The sequence below is a fragment of the Anopheles funestus genome, chromosome 2RL, assembly GCF_943734845.2.
Source record: "Anopheles funestus chromosome 2RL, idAnoFuneDA-416_04, whole genome shotgun sequence".
Taxonomy (NCBI): Eukaryota; Metazoa; Arthropoda; class Insecta; order Diptera; family Culicidae; genus Anopheles; species Anopheles funestus.
Window position 1 is genome coordinate 98270976 of NC_064598.1, and position 16022 is coordinate 98286997.

Sequence of the window (16022 nt, forward strand, 5' to 3'; positions counted from 1 at the left end):
CATACGCAAAAGGAAAATTGGATGTTGCTTTTCTCGTTCGTTTTGTTGCTTCTTGTTCCTTTTAATACCTTTTTTACTAATGAAAACGACAAAACCAAAACCTATCCTCTTTCCACATTGCACGAGCACGCGTATCGAACGTGCAGCTGCAACAAACAACGGTACGGTTTCGAAGCTATAAATTTCCGGATAAATCATGTGAAAATATGAAAATGAATCATTCTACCCTCTGTACTAGGTGTCCGCAATCTCGAAGTTCAAGCGTTTGCAATATTAAAGGGATTTGTAGGGAGAGAAGAACGAAGCTTACAGAGATTATTTATCCTTTTAAAAAGGACCAGATTTTATCATGCTCTATAGCACCGTACAATGTTGCAGTATACAAGAGAATGTTATAATAAATACTAAATGCAATTGCAACTGTTCATTATCGTTCGCGTGCATGAGAGAGAATGCATATCTGCATTTAACAATGTGTTCGAACGGTATCAATGCATCATTAATTGGCGTTAAGCCTGCCAGAGAGACAACGGCGCCGTGGCTTAGTTGGTTAAAGCGCCTGTCTAGTAAACAGGAGATCGTGAGTTCGAATCTCGCCGGAGCCTAATTGTTGTTGAACGGAAGTTTTTTCCAACAAATATTTTCACACTAGAAATATACTAATTATACTTCATGCTTTTGGAGGAGGAAACATGTTAAAAATATTGCATTATTGCAAAAATAATTTCAAAAATATTCTCGCAAAACAGAGAGTGGGTTGTTGGACATTATTGTAGAGAAGATATCCCGCTTGAACACCATGTTTGTTACGAACTACCAACCTTTAAAAGAGGTCTTCGTCTTTACTACATACTATCAATATACCCTTCAGACTCAAGACACCCCACACAGAACAGAAGCAGTTCTCCGACTAAAGGGAAACGCTAAAACAACACGCGGATTAAGGCAATTATTTATCACCAAACTCCCACTGGAGTCGGTCGATCACGATCGGGAGGAAACACGCGAAAAAATACTTGTGGAGGACGATGGTTCTGCGGAGAGTAGATCGATGTTGCTTGAACGTCTGTGTAGGAGGAGGACGACGACGACGACTAATGGTTGTAGGCGCAGTGTTGTATGTGATATGTGCCCGTCGGTATGTTCTATTCTGCGTGGAGACGATGTCTCGCTGGAAATAGCAGAACATTTCATTCCACTCTTGTGACCGAAAACTTTTTCTGCAATTTTTCTTCGTTTGTTTTGGTTGGGCGTTTTCATGCGCCAAGACTCGCGCGTCCACCAAACCAAACCAAATGGAGAATACAATGAAGAATATGTCACCACGATGGGACGGCAATGTAGCGATTCGGTCGTTTTTCACACTAACGACGAGAACGCAAACCATTGCCAGTGCTGAGTGCGAATTCAATTAGAACGATATCCACCAACGGAAACACGTTTCTTTGCTAGCGCTAGTGGTTTTGTTCTATTGCGTTACTTCCTTTCGCATACGCTTATTGAGTACGTGTCTGTACTTTCTAAATCGTATGTCCAACGTGCAATCTGCGTGGCAGTAGCGGCGTGATTTTATTTCAATTAAATTTGAAGCGTTACACGTTACACTGTCTTCGAAGTGGAACCAGCTACAAACGACCAAATAGACGCCTTAATTGCGATCTCATGACATTTTTGCATTAAGAATTGTGCTTCATCCCAATGTTTCTGGCATCACTGGCCGGAAATTCGAGTGCTAAAGATGTCTGATGTCTGGCGGGGTTTGTGGTACGATGCTCGAGCGAGAATTAACCCGGCCGTGTAACTATAATTAGTGATATCCTCATCAGCTTGATGTACGGTGACCTGAACTCTTGCATCATGTGGCCATTTGAACTCGCGTTCCTTTTTTTTTAAACCCATATTTTCATCACGTTCTACCGTGAAGTTTTAACGATAATGTTATATTTAAGCATAGCAAAACAATGCCTCTTTGCTTATTCTTCTTGCGAATTCTAAGCCCCACAAGCAAACAGCGTTATGCACAGATATGTTTTGGCGTGGAAGTTACGCTCAACACATCGAAAAGAGAGCACGAAAAATATGAATATGTGTAGGTTTTTGGGGCAGTGAATTATTTGGTTGATGCTTGGCTTTATTTTCTGCGTCGGCTACACGATCTTTACTAAATTAATTTCATTCATTAATTTCAATAAACCTTCCCCCCCTTTGGAAAAGTCTTTGTGACAGGAACGGAAAGAGATGAATCTTTGGGAATGAAATTGGCAAACGCAAGAAATTGCCATACCGTTTAAATTCCAAGAACCGGTAGCCCGGCTACTGTTCCATGTCTACAATGAAGGGAAAATTAACAACCCACAACGATTCTTGGACGCACAGACGGAGCGCTAAAGATCACTCACTTCCGGTCGGTGTTTTGTCTTCGGGAATTGCGTGTGTTTCAAAAACTGGAAAACCAATTGAATATACCCTCGACTGAGTTCAAGCCGGCTGGGCAGCAATTTCATATTAGTTCTTGCGATAGCTTTCGGCAACGTTAGCCGTCTGCTTCTAATTACACTAATTATGAACGAAAACGTTCGTGTGGGTTTAGTTAAGAAGTAATTCAGTGATTCATCAAATTAACCCCGTTTTCAACTCCATCCTTTCCCTGACATATGGCTTAAATATTTCATCCCGTTAATCACGCTTGCAATTCAATTCTAATAAAATCTCGATTGCATTCGATTTCCGATATAAATCAAACGTCAATCTAAAAATCATAATTTCTCTCCAAGATTTCGCTCATTCCGCCGGTCACTTTCACTATCCCTTCCTAATGTGCTTGCCAAATCGTACCATCATCCATCACAACACCTACTGATCCGGTTCGCTCATCACGGACGACGGACGATGCAGTTACATTTCCTTCCCTTGAGCAAGCAAAACGAGACGAACTTTCACTGATACAACGCGCGCGATTCTTTTCCCTTTCGTCGAACCCATCAGAAATCAACTCATCCATCGTCGTCTGTCTGCCACCGGCACACGTCAAATGCACGGCTGTAGAACAGGTCGAACATGACCATCACCGGGCAACCACACCGGTTCGGATCCCAGGCTGCCGGATGCAACGTTAATGTGCATACTCCACGAGAAAAGAAATATGCATCATCTCGTCTGGACGTCCAGGCGGTGTGAGCCGACGCTAGGGTTTGGTCGTAAATCGTGTTCCATGTTCCGTTGCACAGTCATCATCATGCACGCCGGCCATCATTAATCTCCCGGGCGTTAGGAGGAAAAAAAACAGAAGGCGAAAGTGAAACGATCACCTGCGAAGAGCCTTCAAAGCATGTCCCATCGAGAATTTGGCAAGGCCACATGATCTACAAAGTGTAAAAGGACACCCCACAAAAGAAATGCATCGATAATGCAATATGCCTACCGAATGCACCCATCGATGAATGGGTAGGTAGCCACACCATAAAGACATTCGTTGCCCATTTCAAAATGGCTCACCCCGGGTGCGATCACACTGATCATTGGATACTATGGGAGATGCACCATTACACCGTTGACGACAGTTGCATACCTAAGGCTACCAGCCAGAGACGGAGTTACCTTCAGGGTTGCACACGGTTGTATGCAAAAAAAATGGAAACCTGCACACCCTGCAGGAGCTGACACGATGCATAATGCGCGATGAGAAGGTGAACAGCGGAAAAAACCTGCCTCTAAGGTATCTTTCTTCGGGTACCACCAGATGCTTGTAAGGAATCACTTACCTATGGAGAGAGAGAAAGAAAAACGACAAACAAACTGTTATTATTATGATAAATAGGCAAATAAATGGTTGCTACTACAGGGGAGGGTGTGAAGGGCGAGATGGTAGAGGGAAAACGTAATGCAATTCCATAAATGCAACCATGCCCGTGCAGACGTGTGTGCGCATAGAGACATTCTTTCCCTCTAGCCACAAGTGCAACGAATTTTTAAGTGAAAGTTTTCGTACACCGGCTGGAGGGGAATTGATTTCCATGTTCAAAGCTTTGGGGAGAAAGCGGAAAAATGTGCCCCCGCGTCGCGGAAATAGGGTTGGTCCCTGGACAAAAATTACACACCAGTGTCAAAACCTTTTCCATGTCAATATTTATGGCCCTGTTAGTGTGTATGCTGGTGGAGATCATCGCTGCTGTCCAGATCAGTTTTCCAAACCCGAGTGGATAGCCCTGCCGCGCCTGCCGGTGGTGCGGATTTTCAACCTTGCCTTTACCCAACAGATCATTTTTCCTTTCCTTCCGCCTTTCCCATCAGGTTAGTCTGTTGTCGCAGCCATCAATCACCTGAACGTGGTTAAAGCGGCATAAATAATCTCGTATCATATGCGCATTTCTAATACCGGCGGCACCCGACAGTGCTGAGCCTGTCCCAACGCATTCTAGTACGCCTCTCAAGCACACATCACCCGGATCCAATTTCTCACACTCTCTTCTACATCCATTCGGTGCTGCTGTCAGGCAGAGAAAAAAAACATCTAAAGCCCTATTTTGATCGCTTGATTTATGCCTACATTGGCGCGACAAACCCCCGCCAGATAAGCCTTAAATCTTCAATTTTGTATTAATTCCACAGAATCATACATACACGTCGCTTTTTTACGTCAGCAAAAAGAGAAACCTAGCACTCATCTCGAAAAGGATGCACCATCCATCTAGGGTTTGGCTTTATGGATCGGGAGATCAGTGCGCATAAATACAATATCCGCACAATGTTTCAAGCTAATGAAAACGGTGCGTTGTGCGATTCTGTCATCGATATCGATATGATTTTCATCGATTTCTTTCATCACCTTCATCCGTAGCCAGACTTTTATCGTCAAAGGTACACAAGATAAAAAAACTTGCAAAACCGTGTGTATGCACACTGTTTCACGTTTACTGCTACTCGTTCTTCGCTACGACACAGCATCACTGTGCTGTTTTGTCATAAATCATTTCTGGTTCTTCGGGTTGGCTAGTTAGCCATTCCACCATTACACGGTTCCATTAGAAACTTCGCCTCGGAAATAGCTGACAGCAAAACACAGCCAACGTTGCTCGAACTACACGCGTGTACGATACACAATTTTAATTGAATCAGCATCCTTCAAACACCAACAAGCAGTCGACTCCACCGTACCCGGTTGATCTTGTGCGATCGTTTAACATTTCTCTTCAGCTGCAGCATTATCCACAATCCAGTTAGATCGTTTAGCCGATCCGAAGATAATTCAATCGAGAGATTATCATAATTATCGTCTATTATCGTTTTCGAGATTGCAACGATCACTACTAACGATCTTTATGACAGTTTTGGTCTTTGCATGCGGAAGAAGGTTTTGCTGGAAGGAACGAAGCCAAGAAAATGCTGACGTTTAAAATGGTACTCTGTGGAACTGCTGAACCCGAGTCAAAGAAAAGCAAACACACGTCTTCCTTCTCATAAAGACTCATGGGACAACAAACACTGGCGTTGTTATGCCGTCGTTATCGATCTTGTCGCCAGTACGTCGGTTCGCCATTTTAAGTGTTTTTTCTTCTATTCTAAACCATAAACCTACTCAGACATTTAACTGCACTTACTTCCCGCCTCTCTACTTGTACGTGTGTTTAAACCGATCATCATAAGTAGCTTGACCTAAACGAAGTCGCCGTTGTCGTCACGGTTTTGACAAGATGCGATATTTATGGATGTCACGGAGTTGCAGGAAATCCTACAGTGTGATGGGACGATTTAGTGAGTGGTTAACCCGTTGGGAGTGATACAGAGAATCGTAAATCACCTGTCCACGGTTTGAGATGTGTTAGAGTTTTAATGCCATGCTTCACAACGCATCCCAATGCGATTCTCCACAGTGACAGCTACTGGTCTTAGACAAAGACACTTGAAGCAACTTGGAAGGAAATGGGTATTTAAGCTTAGCTTACGTTCTACGAGGTTCAAGGATCTGGAGATGCTTCTGATTGTATGTGATGTGGACGAAGTGATGATCACTTTAACCCGTCAAGAAGGATGGCGATGCATGACGGTCGGGTGTTCTTGTGTGGCAATTGAAACATTCCTTCGACACTCATCGGTTTGAACCACTTTTGCACCGATCGCTACATCCTTCACGCTCTGATTATGCGTTGGAATCCAGCTCCACAAGGCAAACCGTCAACGTGAACAACAAAGCGAACCTGATTCCTTCCTGGCCGGGAGTGTCTGGTGAGTTCCAGAGAAGCCAACATTCTCCAAACCGAAACTCGAGAAGCTTTATGACAACCGGTACATTGCCGATGGCCAACTCCAGACTCACTAGCAGCGCATTGCAGCAAAACATGCTTGGCGGGATGGTAGTAGCATCACCTTCTGGTTCTGGGCATTCAGATACTTACCACAAGAGCGAAAGCGACACAAGCGACGGACAAAACGCATCCCGTAACAGCAGCGATGGCAGCAACAGCCATTGCCATAATTGTCAGGTTGATGCTATTGCTGCTGCTCAATTCCAGAAGCCCTCACCGCGGCTCGGCATTTATCGTCAATTAGTGATTGCTGTTTTTATCACCATCATTAAAGTAAAAAAAGAAAAGACGAACAGATCCCGCAGTGCGTCGTCACCGGTTTGAGGAATTGTTGTGCGTCAACTTTCAGACGCTACTTCAAACGGCAACGGGAAGCCACAGTTCTCATCGCTAATCGCACCAAACTCTAATGACACAAATTATTCGTGTTTTAATTAAGCTGAAAATTAATCGTCTCAAAGTGACCGTGTCCTTTCACCTGTCCTGGTTTGGAGTTGTCCGTGGCATTCAATGGGTTTGATTGTGGAGAGTTGGTCGTTTGATTTTTTTTTTGCCGTAAAACACACCAAAAAGCAACTGACCTTATCAGGTGGTTTCGAGTTTCTCGCCAAAAACAAAAACAAAACTCAGATACTTATCACCGAATGACTACTTGATCATTATAATTTGACCGGTAAGCAGCTCTTCAACGTTATTGCAGCGCCTTTAAATGGATTTCTATCATATGGATCTCTCCTCGAAGTGAATATTCCGTTCACGATCTGTTATTAAGCATAATTATTCAAAACCGCATCATAATCTTCATCGGCTATCTTGGTGGTCACATCCATATATACCCGTTTAAAGAAGTTACCACTATGGTTGGGTATTTTGGAACTGCTGAGCACCGGTAATTCTCCTATTCGTTCACACCAGCTAATGTACGTGAGATTGCGATGTGTTTCGTTGATTGGTATCGGTAAATCTCAATGTTGGATTCATCGTTTTGAAACCAGTTTCAGTCCGATATGTCCACTTTTGGAAAACCGCGGCAACCGGAGGTCGTTCAAGACACTTATCATGTCCACTCTTTTTTGCTTTACGAACTGTACGCATTGGATACATTTCGTTGCTAATTTTAGTAGCATAGCTACTGGATAATGTTTGTGCACTTGTGATCATAATCTTGCATAATAAATCTTTCTTTGTAGAATATAATTATACCAGATATCTTTCCATTAGGCACATATATTTAGAGTACGACAGATAGAGAAAAATTAATTACCCTAAACTAGACAACTGTTACAGAACTACAAGCATAGCAGTTGTATTTTTCAATGCAATGTAAAAATGAAAATAAAATTCTATATCTATACCCTTTTAAACGCTACAACATTCATACAATGGATGTCTTAAAAGATTTCCTTTCGTCACATCTTGGACAAATGGGTTTTTCCTCCCAGTTCAAAAGTATGCACAAGTGTCCCAGGTTCCAGACACGATGTAATTATAAATATTGATCCATCCATCTGGTTCTTCCCACTACGTGTGCTGCCGAGGACCGTGACTCGAATGAAAGGATTTATGAGAACCATGACAGATCACACCTCAAACTGGAAAATCTGACCATCAGCAGTAGAGAAACAGAAGGGGTTCACCAGACGCGACCAGAAACATTTACGAGGACATACTGATGAGTGATGTTCCGAGCAAGGTAAAACAAGATGATGTCCCATCGCCATCATGCGTTATGGTTTGCACAAACACTGCCCTCAGGATGTTTTGTCTGCGAAAGGACGGTGGAATTTTGCAAGACCCATTTCCAATTAAACTTCCGAAACTGTCCAGTGCGACAGAGCGCTGAACCGCAAACCAAAGTCATTCCAGCAAATGGACACGGTGGCCTTGGGCTTTGGCTGCGTATGTTTTGCGTCACGTAACCGATTGAAATGCACGGCAGGTTTTATGGCTATGTGTGAAAATTCAATTAAAAATTTCCCCCGAACGTACGGGTCATTCGTGTGTCCCGTGTGTGTGGGACCATTTCGCATCCTTATCGATGCGAGAACCAGGGACAGGCATCGATTTTGATGGGCAAATTAAAACACGTTCCCAGATGGCATATTGAAGAGCAATTAAAATCATTTTAAAATGTTGCCGCAGTACGTGTGATGTGTGTCGTTGCTGCGAAATACATTGCTTTGCTGTTTTGATGGTATTGGGATTCTTTATGCAAGATGGAGCAGATTTTGGGTGGGGAATGTTAAGATAAAGATGGCTTGAGAAAAACATGTAAGCTGATGTTAAGCTCATTGCTACATTTTCCCCCTCACAATGATGTTTGTTCATTATTGTTCCTGATTTGAAGTACCTTAATGGTGGACTAATGGCTCAAAATCTTAAGCAAAGACTAAAGCATAAGACCACCATGTTTGCAACGCAATGAGTTTTAGCCCAAACGTGCCCTCTTATCCACTTATTGACCTCTTGTCGTTGCCAGGGCAACATGTTTCCTTAAAACCGCTTAAATAATGTCGTCTTTTGAGCAACGTTTTACATCAAGCCATCCGATTCCACTCTTTGTCTCTGTCTTACGGCTGTCTATCGCTAACATCGATGTCTATCGCATACGACATAATCTTCCACTCAACCTTCCGCTAGGTTTTCCAGCGGGAAAAAGCACAACTGAGAAGTGCTCACACATTAATCCTTCCTGCTTCGCAGTGGCTTCATGCTGACTTCATACTCAAAGCTCCGTGAAGCACTCCACGGTTTCATTTAATGCTCGCTGGCATCGGAAACATGCACCACAGACGGAGCTCTCGTCATTTTACATGCACTCGAGAACACCTGAGTGAAGTACCGCTTTCGGGCGATGTTTTCAAAAGAACCCGTGTTCCGCCGCGTTCAGTTCGTTCGGCGAAACCCGCTAATGGGTTTAACCTTTTACCGCGACCCGCACATAATAACCTATTTTCCACCAATTTCACCGACCATCTTTTCCGCGTTTGAAGATGAAGGTTATCACCCTACCTTCGGAGGGGGTTTTCCTCTTTACTTACATATAAATACGTTGCCGACTACAGGTAAGATCATCACAAGATGTTGACGATTATGATGATGAAATCGATGATGTAGGTGGCCATATGCAATGTAAACCTCATAAATTCTTACCCCTTGGTGGAATCAATCAAATTGGATGCTGTAATGAGCGGCAATTTGCTCGCCCATGTGAACCATCCCATCAACTGCAATCAATTAGCGTTTTCGGATGGAAGGTTGCAACAAGACAGCGACTCTTCCATGATGCTACGGGACGCCTTTGAGGAGTGGTGAACGTGAGAATGCAATATTTTCCTCCCTTCTTGTACCAATATTGTCAATATGCAACAGAGCAGTTAACCTTCGATCGGCTAACTTGCGGTAATAATGCTTAAAAGCATTCGATCGTCATTTGATCGTATCGATCATAACAACTCACTCGCGACCAACTATCTTTATGGGATGGCTATGACAAGCGCTTATTTTACACACAATTATTAGACCACAATTTTCGTGTCTCTTCAATCCCAGCACAACGAGGTTTATGCGAACGGATTGGAAAATAATGTCTTTCTGCCGTTAACAATCGTCCCAAGAGTAGTGATAGTGGGGCGCAATTCATTGCAAATTGCAGCCCGGTACAGTTCACAAATACGACACATTAAAATAACCATTTTCAAGTGGCCGCACTCGATACACTACCGATGTGGTGGAATGTGTGCATTCAAAATGCGCATTTGAATATTTATATGACAGTCGGGCGGAGTTACAATTGCTTCCCACCGAGGAGACACCGACACCGAGACCCTAACACTCAGGAGATCTTCAAGAGACGCATCGTATCTTCAAACGAACCACACTGTTAATAGACGTCGATATGCACCAGCTAATTTATAGGCAATTCGCAAAGAGTTAGTTGCATTATGAATGGAATATGAAAAGGAAGGTCGCCATTGCAATCAAGCGTCGGTAGAAGTTCTTTTTCCCTCTTTTATAGCAACGTAATACGCCTGCAATTCCAATCAATTGTAGCTCTTTGTTGTCGCTGGTTTGCCGCAGCCAAAAAGGAAAGGTAAAACACCTTCCATTCAGAGACATTAGCATTCGAGACACGCTACAGTAGATAAAACTGTACGGCGGTGCAAAACTGTCGAAGACATCAGACACCAGATGGAGCATCGGACTTGTAGGTTTAAACCGAATCGATTTGCAAAAGATCATGGCTGAGATGCCGATCATCGTCTTTCAAACGTACCGGTCACTCTTCAGATACGGTCAATCTTCATCGAAATGGATGTAATGATGTGTAATGGGCACCGATGAGAAGTCTCGCCATCGTAGCGACACAAAACGAACTGATAAGTGGAAATGTCCTGAAATGGACGGTTGGGCAAGATTTGTCTTTGCATAATGTCGTCGGTTTAAGGCCATATATATCTGGAGGTCCAAGACGAAGGGGGTTCGTGCAGCTTGGCAGAATGTTTAGCAGAATGGTTTTGGAAACATACTCACTATCTTCGTGTTCGTCCCGTTCGAAGGTGTGAGTAGCGCTTTGGTTGAGATTTATTGCCTAAACGGCAAACACACACACAATGTCAAGAAGTAAATGTTGAGAAACTGCTGCTGACACTCAAATTCAAATCAGTTACCTCGAACGACATTCCGACAACACATGAGCTAATATGCATTCAACGGCACAGAATCGTTGCAACAAAATATGCAAAATGATCTACCCTATGCAGTTGACATTTGAAATCGAGCACGATCGTCGTGAGATACAATGATTAGTGATGGCTGTACCAAACGGTACTCGGTACAATGTGGAGTGTTCGACTGTCTCGTATAAATACGTCAACTCTGTTGATAGATATCGAGCGGGAAACGGGATTCAGCTTCCCGTTCGAGGAGGAAACAATAAATCCTTCTTCCATCACCTCTTGCCAGCTAGTGAGGATTGATTAGATCGTGAGTCGTTTTGGAGACATCAAGTCAGCTCCAAAGTCAACGAACTGGACACCCATGGGTAAGCTGCTACTGGGATTAGGATCCCCACTATAAACCAACAGTTCTTCCATCTTTTTGTGGAATGGTTGTTTTGGTTTCTTCAGCGTTCTTCGCCTGTGGCACACGTACCATGGAACCTGTTCTTCTCCACTGACCTGCCAATCAACGGTCTGCAACAAACGTTCTGCATTCCTAACCACCATTTGATCACGCAACGCTCTTGCGTCTGTGTGATTTTATTTTTACACCACCGAAAACCAGATTAAACGGGACTTTGGCGCACCGTTCTATTTTGGCAATAGCATGCCGAGCATGTGGCGCTGGGAATCCGTTATCAACCGACAAAAAGGAAAAATAAAAACTGGACGCTTGGGTGTAGCGTTAGGGCACATACCGTATGGCTCGAGATATTCACGTGAACAGTGTCTAACGACTCCCGAAGGAGTATGGTTGGGTCTGCCGAGAGGGACACTAAATGCACGCTAATCGGATACGAAGTGTAATGCAGGAGGACACATAATTCATGTCCACTAGCATGGAAGTAAGTACACCGTGGAGAATAAAGAGAATGCGGTATAGGAATAATGACAACCCTTATCCTAACTACAGCTCCATATCAATACCCCCAGCAGAGAAGGGTACAACGTACCGACACCTACCACGTCTAGGTCATGGTCATAATGTGCAGAATTTCATTTGCAGTTTTATCATTTAATTCCCCTTCTTTACCCTCTTTAACACCTTGTGGAGATTAGCTTATCCGACCGTGATGTGTTATTAAATTATTGACACTTGGGGAATAACACTATAAGCTCAAAGCATACCACTGATTGGCAGACTAAACCTAGCCTGCTACCACTTGAAAAGAAAGAAGAAAAAAATCATTTCAAATTTAATTAAATCTCCCTTGTCCCGATCCCGGTTCGACATGGGGTGTTTCAGGCAAATCAGTTCAAAGAGGTATCTTCCGGAGGTTTTGCCTTATTTCAATCATTTGTTAGACAGGTGTTGTATTCTACAGTCCCATCTCTTTTTTCCGGATCCGATTCCCATTCGGAAGAACACGACCAAATCAATCTAATTTCCGGCTTACCGGTTCTTCCACCTTCCAAACCGATAGAAGAGTTCGAGTTAGGTCATGATTTCCGGTCCACTGAATTGTATTCAAATACCGTGTGCCGACGCTGTTCCGTTGCAGAACAGAAGATAGGATTGAAATCAGAGCCAGGATTCGGATGCAATAAAATTTTGAATCCATTTCAAACGCTTCCGATGCAAACCTTGTGCAGATTGCCCTTGTTGTAGGGTGCAACGGTCGACCGTCATCACTAGTGGATTGATTTCGCCTATCATACCCCGTTTTCTCGTGTCTGGTGGCACAGATCGACTATCCCTCTGGGTTACTGACGTGTGGTATAGATTTAGTATACAATATTGAACTGCTGTACACCTGATATCTTATTTCACACCCAAACGGAAAGGGCTGAGATAAATTAAGTTGTTTGTGTTCTCTACTACAATTCTACCTGAGGCATTGGCATGACCAATCGGACCAAGCACACACCAACCAATGTTCCTTGAGGCGTACATCAAATGAGAATTTGAGTTAAAATTGTGCAAGTGGCTTTTGAACAACAAAACTAAACCACTAACCATCGCTTTGTGCTTGAATGCTGATTAGTTGCGGCTAGGTTTTGCATTCTACCGTATCCCGAAAACAAGAACTAGGAGAAAGATTGGTGGATTCTTGCGGTCTATGATTGTATATGCTACCGTAAGCTGCTTTGGCTAATTCGATCCCACTGCTGTGGGATATAAATAATTTGCGGTACATTCTACCTACCTACTTCTTACAAGAGAATCTTCTAAAGGCTGAAATACATCGCATACCAGCAGCCAAAAACAGGTCTAGCTTCCGTTAAATGTTGGTCAACGCAATCTTGTAGCCAGGTTCGAAGGAAAACAGAGGCACCTTCAGTGCTGATGAGCTTCTTAAATTGCACCGCTTCTGTGAGCGGCGGTTTGTAATCAATCCGAAATGGTTTTGAAAGTCAGAAATTGTAAGCGTAGACATAAAATAACATCGTTCCAGTTCATCCAGAAAACCAAATTTCTTTTACGCTCTATCACTCCGATCATATGGCCTAACGACGATTCGATCAAATCCAGTTTACGTTTCAAATTTCCATCCGGTCCGAAATACTTGGACGTCTTCCTTACATGTTTAAAAGCGCAAAAAGAAACCTCCAGAGTCTCGTTTTTCCTTATCCAATCCAACCCAGAACATTGAGAATGCTCAATTACCTTCGTTCGATGCTTAGCGTTGACTTTCTCGGTGGCCCAAAACATTGAAAAAAAAACCCTAAAACGTAAGAAACCTTTTCGGACTTTGGAGTGGCTATCGTAATGGTGGGGCTTCTCCCGTGATTTTATGTTTGTTTTATGTGTTTTTTTACCCCCTCTATAATTCTCCCTTCCACCTATGCTTTCTGGTGACCTGCCGAAAAGCTTCCCAAATAAGCAACCTGGGCGGTAACGTAAATGTTTGCGTTAGTTTTTCGATCAGGACAGAATTTTATTTTCCCAAAGACCCCGTTGAACTCGAGGATCTTTGGCTGGAAACTGATTGCTGACTGTTGTAAAGAAAGCAACAAAAAACAAGATGAAGAGAGGGAGAGCAAAAGGTTAAAAAACCACGAAACTAAACAAATCGTGCTGCTCATGATCTACGTCAATCGATTGGGCTGTTCCTCTCGGCTGGAACAGGGAAGGTTTTTGGCAGAATGTGACGGTGACTAGGGAGGGTTGTGGGTAGGAAAACTTATTGAAATATAAGAAAAAAAAATCTTCATCGAGAGATGCTAGCATCTTTGAATAGGCATTGAAAGAAAGCCCTCGAAGTAGTTCGTGATGTCTTTTTTATAACAGATTAAACAAATTTAAAACTAAAAAGTAATCACTTGTCAATTATTATTTTTCTTTTTGTATGCGTTACTCGAGCAACAGATAAAAATAATCTCACATTTGATCTCCCACCCACACCTCTGCTCAATCTACTTCCGAGGGAGAGCAATTGTTAAGGCTCCGGCGAGATTCGAACTCACGATCTCCTGTTTACTAGACAGGCGCTTTAACCAACTAAGCCACGGCGCCGATATACAATGTGCGTGCTCTCATTCAACAAAAACTACACACCCCTATGGTCCATTTTCATGCTGTGGACAAACAAAACATTCCTTTTTGTGCATCAGCATCAGCACCACTCCCACCGTGAGATCGTGATGCAAGGGACAAAGTGAAAGGAAGCCAAAAATAAGCTCCGCTCTCTGCTGATGAAACTGCGAGCAGCTGTTTATTTATTATACACACTGATCTGATCGCGATCATTCAATGGGTTCGTTTCATTAGCCAAGCATATCTTCATTTGTCTACGATTATTAATGAGTTCTTTGTGTACAGCTAATATTTTGAATATACTTTCAAGCATTATGTTGATTTATTCCTTCAGCCAGGCAACACCCGGCACAAAAATATTTATAACTTAAAATGGGTTGTCAGCAGGACCGTCGACTCTTCTACGCGATCGATTTCAAATTAATCATCGATCGAAAAGCTATTTTATCCCTTTCAATGTCCCGGGATGGTACCATGGACACCGTGTCTGTCGCTTTCCATAGGAAGAAAGTGAATCGGAATAATTGAGAGAAATAGAAAAAAACACGAAAAATCACAACCATCCCTGTGGCGGTGGCAGACCAAACGGAGAATACACGCTTCGACGCTTCGTGTAAGATACGCGCACATGCAGCGAAAGTGGCAGCATCACTGGTGGAAAATTAATGACAACAATTAGGCGAGACCTCGCGCAAGCTTGCTCTCATCGCGTACACATGCTCGTTATGCTCATTTCCCACAGGGAAGGTTAGAAGCCGGGCGATGCCACCACTCGCCACCCGCTCTGGTAGCGGAAGATTTTTCCCGCGCGTAGGAAGCTCATTTGCCCGCGGTGAAACAAAACGTTCCCGTGTGCGATACGCACCGTGGCAACGAGACAACGACACGAACTCCTCCTGCCATCGGGCCCTCAATCCTTCCACGCTAGACGGCCGGCACACAGAGACATTACATTCTCAGGGCCCAGCGTATTTGTAACCGTGATTAACGACTAGCACGGCATATTTTTCTCTAGCGATTTATCATCACATTCCCTCGGTTCGGTACGGTTTCGTCGCTGTCACGATGGATAGCGGAAGCGAGAAGAAAGTGATGCGACCTTCCGACCATCTCCATTTACCGCCTCTGTACCGGATGTGCAAGTGCAAGTGAGTTATGGGACACAATCTTCAGCCGGGAGGAAAAATAGAGGTTTTGCGATCAAAAGTCGCTTTCGTTCGACTGCTCTGGTATCTAGCACACATGAGAAGCGAATAGAAAAAAAAACATGCTCAACAGACAAAACAGGTGTCGTCGACGGTTTGTACGATGTATGTGTGCGTGTATGGGGGGCGATATTTTCACCACCCTTTGCACCATCTTTCCTTACAAACAAATGAATTATTGAATTGACAATTTTCCGCTGCCATAAAAACCAAACTATCCTTGTCCGGCGTGAGGTTTTCGGGTGTCTTTTATTTCTAATTGTATTTTCTGTTTTCTCCTTCCTTTCTTGTACCGCTTTGTACTTCAGCACCACCC

The 16022-nt window shown here is 43.4% G+C and overlaps 1 protein-coding gene and 2 non-coding genes across 6 annotated transcripts in view; 1 reads left to right on the forward strand and 2 right to left on the reverse strand.

Annotated features, from left to right (window-relative positions):
• The window catches only part of LOC125763435 (probable G-protein coupled receptor Mth-like 1), a 144004-nt gene that overhangs the window by 51384 nt on the left and 76598 nt on the right, over positions 1-16022 (reverse strand). The window lies entirely within an intron of this gene.
• Trnat-agu (transfer RNA threonine (anticodon AGU)) lies at positions 532-605 on the forward strand. The gene has a single exon. It is a non-coding gene; the product is annotated as a tRNA-Thr (tRNA).
• Trnat-agu (transfer RNA threonine (anticodon AGU)) lies at positions 14407-14480 on the reverse strand. The gene has a single exon. It is a non-coding gene; the product is annotated as a tRNA-Thr (tRNA).